The sequence below is a fragment of the Stegodyphus dumicola genome, chromosome 4 (assembly GCF_044657685.1).
Source record: "Stegodyphus dumicola isolate Sdum_Otavi_A_Nest chromosome 4, ASM4465768v1".
Lineage (NCBI taxonomy): Eukaryota > Metazoa > Arthropoda > Arachnida > Araneae > Eresidae > Stegodyphus > Stegodyphus dumicola.
In genome coordinates this window covers 116,447,498-116,453,497 of record NC_140771.1, presented here as the reverse complement: position 1 = coordinate 116,453,497, position 6,000 = coordinate 116,447,498, and positions in this window count along the sequence as shown.

Here is a 6,000-nt window from a genome sequence, read left to right as displayed (position 1 = left end):
AATTTCATTACCCAGTATTCCGGTGTGGGCAGGTACCACTGTAGTTCAGGCCTATAGTATTTTGGTGTTCTTAGTAAGAGTTTTTGTATGGCTCTGACGAGTGAATTTTTACTGGATGTGCCTTGGATTGCCTGAAGGCTAGAGGGTGAGTCTGATTAAATACTGAAATAGTTATTTTCCAGCGCAAAGACAAGTGCAGCTTTTAATGCAATTAGTTCAGCCTGAAAAACTGAGTTGTGGTGCTTAAGCTTTCTTTAACAGGTCTTTAAGATCTGGTTCCCATGTAGAGTACAATATTCGCTACCTGTGCCAGATTCTCCTTTTTGGAACCATCGGTGTAGATTGCAGTGGCTTTGAACCACGTTGGTTACCTGCATTTAATAGAGACGTTGAATTCTGCCGGGTGACAAGGTTCTTCGGGAATGCTTTGCTCATAGTCAGTATAAACATAAGTCCTATCCCATAAAGTTATTGTCTCTTTGAGTCAGAGCACTCGCACTATTGCGCTCGCGCTGAGCTAAGAGATGCAGAGGCGGCAGTCCTGAAATCACGTTTAGAGCACTAGTAGGCGAGGTTTTATATCCTCGGGAAATTGCCACGAAGTTTGCCACGAAGGTTTTTATATCCTCAGGAAATGCTTAGGAGGAATGGTCTTTGTGCTGAGCGTAGCAGATTCTCCATTTTAGTAGTGATCGTTACGCCCCACATGGAGGCCACATACCAATACGCTCAGCAACTACAGAGTACCGTGTCTTAAGCATCCTCGAAAAACTCCTCATGTTGGTGCCGCAGTCCTGAGCATGGAATGAAATATCCTGTCAAGTCGTGCCTTGACCTCCTTTAAATGTGGCATCCAAGTGAATGTGCTCTCAGTTACAACCTCAAGTTTCTGACTATTTTAATATTTTTGCCACGAAGGTTTATGCACGGGGTTCTTCGCTGGCGCTTACCTGGGCAAATAAGCATACCTTGGGTTTTTGAGTTGGCAATAATTGACTTATGGTCATTGTTTCTTTTGGTGATCATGTCCACTGCTTGTTGCGCCCTAGTCTCATATGCGTTGCGGCTGTGTCCTTGGGTCACCAGGAAAAAGTCATTCGGCATAAGCCAGTATTTTCGTGGGAGGATCTGTGTTAAAGGGATTCAGCGCTGTGTCGGTTACAACATTCCAAAGTATATACATTATATTCTACATATACATTCTATTATTCAGAAGTTTCGGGTTCGTAAACAGCCCATGCATAGATAATAAGTTACTTATTTAAAAATCCATTTTGCATTCCATGCTCTGTTACGCTTGTCCAGTCTGGGCGTATTTATGTAAAACTCTACGTAAAAAACTACAAACTGCCCAGAATGTTGTTCTGCAGAAAATTACGAACGCACCGTACTATATTAGAAACAATGCATTTCACGCGGAACTAGGTTATAATTACACTGAGAAGTTTTTACTACCGTCTGGCCAGACAGTTTCACATTCGTTTACGTACAATATAACTCTGAACTCAGAATTTATAATTACGATTATAAGAAGGATAGTAATAAAAAAATTCCTATGTCCATTCTCAATCTAAATGTAATCATGAAAATCTGATTTGTACATTTACTTTGTCATGTATTTCTGTATTCTTTTGATTTTATTTATGTATATTTATATTTATATCTTGAGTGTAATGTATGTATTTGTTCATCACATGAGACCTATTCATTCAAAATTACCTTGATAACATAGATTCAGTTAGACAGCTTTGAGGCTTGAATTTATTGTGCGTGAATCTTTTCAAAATTTAAATTAAGAAAAATTTACTATATCTCAAATAAGTTACTTTCTAAAATATTTCGAAACTTTCAATCATGTTCGATTTGGGGTAAGGTGTCAGCCTAGGCACACAGGTGCATCAAACACTGTTCCACAAGAAGAAACAATTAACCCTACGTAAAGTACTGTTACATGAATGACTAATAATGTCTTCTTTTTTTTTTTCAGTCACACTTGACATAGTTCCATTTCTTACCATGGTGACACAGGAAAAAAAAAAAAAAAAAAAAAAAAAAAAAAAACCCAAAATTCAAGAATACCGTGGATTTAAAAAAGAATGGACGGAAAACTACACACATTTATACAAATCACTTTGGGTCTTCCAACATGTCTAATTTGCAATGCAAAATTATCAAATAACAAAAATTCAAATATCGAGTGTCATTTTTTAACAAAACATGAATCTTTTGCTAGAAAGTGTCCTCTCGGAGATGAAAGAAAGGCAGAAGTGATGAAATTGCATCGTAGAATGGCAAAATCGATATCATTATTTAGCAGCTGGATGCCCTTTTCTACTAATATTACCGCAGCCACTTTTGCTGTTGTTCAGAATATAGCTAAGTATAAGAAATCCTTCACAGATAAAGGATTCGGTAAAAAATGCTTGTTAAATATGGCTGATCACCTTTTTCAACATTTTAAGAATAGAAATGATGTAATAAATTAAATTCATGACACTTCATTGTCAGCAAAGACCATTTGTGAAAAAACTGTTCAGATAGTAAAAACAGAAACTGTAAAAATTCAACAGATTTAAAACTTAGTATCGTTCGCATTTTCTTTTGCCTGTGATGAAATGCGTGACGTAAAAATGTAGTACAAGTTACACTAGTTGCGCAAGTTACACTAGTCGCTATCCGAAAGAGGTATTCATGAAGAATTATTAGTACTACTGCCTCTTAAGGGTCAAACTCTAAGTAAAGATAGTATATGTACTGCTATTTTCGAATACTTGACGACAAAAGAAATCCATTTAAATAAACTGGTTTCTGTTGCTACAGATAAAGCACCAAATATAACGGGTAAAATCGAAGGTTTTATTTCACTTCTCAATGAAAAGATGGATCATGACGTGCTTTCGTTTAACTGCGTGATACATCAGGAAGAACTTTGCGCATAAACGTTTCCAAAAGAGATTGTATGTGTGATGGATTAAGTCCCTCAGAGAGTAAAACAAACAATGGCAACAGGACTTGCTTACAAACAGTTTTCTGGGTTCTTAGAGGAAGCAAATAGAAAATGTTCTGATTTTCTTTTGTATAAGAAAGTGCGTTGGCTGTTTAATGGCTCAGTACTGAAAGGTTTGCTTCGTTGAACGTTTGAACTAAATGTTTGAACGTTGCTGCAGGAAATTGCTACTTCAAAAAGGAATCGAATATTCTGAATTAAGTAATGATGAGTGGCTGCAAACCTTTTATTCTTCTGTCGATATGATAGATATGATTTCTCCCCTTTTTGGCGTATCATGTTTTTGTTTTGCAATAAAAACATATTTCATAGCATATAATCTTTATATTATTTTACCAATATTATCGATGTATGTACTTGTATTTGGTTCAAAAAAATTATTAACCACATCGGGAAAAAAAATGGCTTTTAACTCTAGAAAGGTTGCCGACCCCTGCCTAGCCTAACCTATGAATATGAAAGGTTAGAAATATTTGCTTTATTATTTTAATAAAACTCTTGATTTCTGCGTAGAGAACGAGTTCATGGTTGATTTGAAAGTATTTGTTTCCAGGAAACTTTCATTCTGCATAAGCATATATATTTCGAAATCTTACCGATGCTGCAGAAAATAATACACTGCAGGAGAAAAAAAGAGGGGACAATTCTATATCTCCCGTTATTCTGGGCCGATGGACGAAATTCAACTTGTGTTTATCATCACTCGAAAGCGCGACTTAGGATATGTATTAGATTTATATATAGCATTGTTCTAATATAGGTATTTTGACACAAAACCGGACTTTTTCTGAAATAACATACCAATTTTGTTTTCCATATTTCAATTCTGCGACTCAAATTACACCACACTACCGAGTTTTGTAAAAATCGCGCGAGTAGTTTTTAAAAAATTAACTCTCAAAACTCTAGTTCCTCAATGTTAATTGAGTTTGGAATATATTAATTAATCTCTCTTCTTTTACTAAACTTATTTGAGTCTTCCTTTCGCATTTCGAAATTCAGGTTAAATGCAAAAAATATCGCCGATTTTTTATGATTTATTTTTTAAATAATTTTTATAAATTTTCAAAAACATTTTTGAATCATAATCTATAAAATTTTTACCATCATCTTAAAGTAGACGTATTTCTAAGCATACCTGCAAAAAATTACAGTTTTTTATTCAAAATTTCCGAAGATATACGTGAATTTATATATTGGCGCGTTTTGAAATTTGGCATATTTGTTCAAAGCGATAAAACATCAAATGCGGTTGAGACACTTTGTTAAAATTATTTGAATATAGAAACTATGTAACTTTTTTTCCGCTCATGTACAATGTAAAAAGGTAATAACGAGGTGCTTTTTTTTTCCGCTTCGGCATAATGGAAGAAAAAGAAAAATTATCTACCATATATTAAGAAGTTCGCCAAGTGAATTATTCTTGGCGCAAACTAAAAAAATTGCGCCAAGCTAAATTTTTGCATTTCTCCGTAAATTTCGCACCAGATTTTACAAAATGTAATATCTAGGCATAATTTCAATCGTAGAATCGAAATATGGAAAAAAAATGGTATGTTTTTTCAGAAAAAGGTCCGATTTTGTGTCAAAATACCTTTGTTAGAATAATGCTGTACATAAATCTAATATATATTTTAAGTCGCGCTTTCGAGATATGAAAAACGCAGTTTGAGTTTTGTCAATCGGCCGATTAGAATGGGAGATATAGAACTGTCCCCCCTTTTTTTGCGCAATGTACAAACTTAATAAAGAAATTAAATAAAAATGGCATAGTTTTATGATTTAAAAATTTTTATTACTTTGAAAATTGGTTTTGTTTTCTTATCCAATTCATTGTTTTCATTTTACATGTTCTGTACTTTAAAGAATTATGTCAGTGAGCAGTTAAAGTATAAAAAGATTAAGAAGACACTAAGTTAAATTGATACAAGAACTGCGTATTTTGTCTAGATCGAAGTTTTCCAGCCTACGAAATTGTCCGTCCTTTTAGGAGAACAAACAGTTTTTTTTTATTCTTGAATAACGAATCTGGATATACACTGCTTGACCATTGCAAAGGAACAGAGACATTTTCTAGATTAATTAATAACAATCACAGATTGAAGGAACAGAGCTTGCCATATATTTACTAGATGTAGTAGGTAATAATACAGATTTTACCACATGGAAGTCCCACCAAGTGGCTGAGTGTTTAAGACTGCTGAATATTGACTTAATATTACTATCAGATTGGTTTTCCCCGTGTTATAACGTAAATACTAAGCCACTTTCTCTTACAGAATATTCCACGAAGATAGCCTTCTCTTTAGGCAGCTAGTCTCGAGTGTTTTACCATATTTGAATAATCTAATTTTTACCACACCGAAAAACAAGATGAGGGGGAAAAAGGGTGTTGTGCGAGACGTTACTTAATACGGGATTGAAAATTTACCATTTTATTATCTAGAAACACGACTTTTATATAAAAAATATTTCCATGTGTATAGAGTATGATTTAACCCTTTAAGGACGGTATGGCCATTATAGTGTCACAGAATCCCCTGTTTCAAGGGACGGGGTTGTCCACTTTAGTGGCCATGTCTTCCCCCCCCCACTTTCCAGGCTAAAATAGTGGGGTGAAATGTTAAATTTGATGTCCGTGGGGTTTTAGCCACTTATTTCTTTCAAAAGTCTTTGTGTTAAGGATCCGGTTTTCCACTTTCTATTCTTGTAGTTTTACGTTGCTATTGCATATTTTCGTAAGTTTTCTAGGAATTATTTTGATGTTTTTTTAGCAATATACCGAAAAGGAAAAGAGGGCTGACTGAAGTAGAAATACGAAATCTTCAAGAGCTTGATGATGAAATATATGCACATACATATATCTATGTTTTTAATATGCATAAACACCTGTGCGTGTGTGTATATATTTTATTCCCGTTTAAGTGTACGTATGTTTTCTGCTTTATGTACACTGCTCAAAAAAAAAAAAAAAAAAAAAAAAAATGGGACAG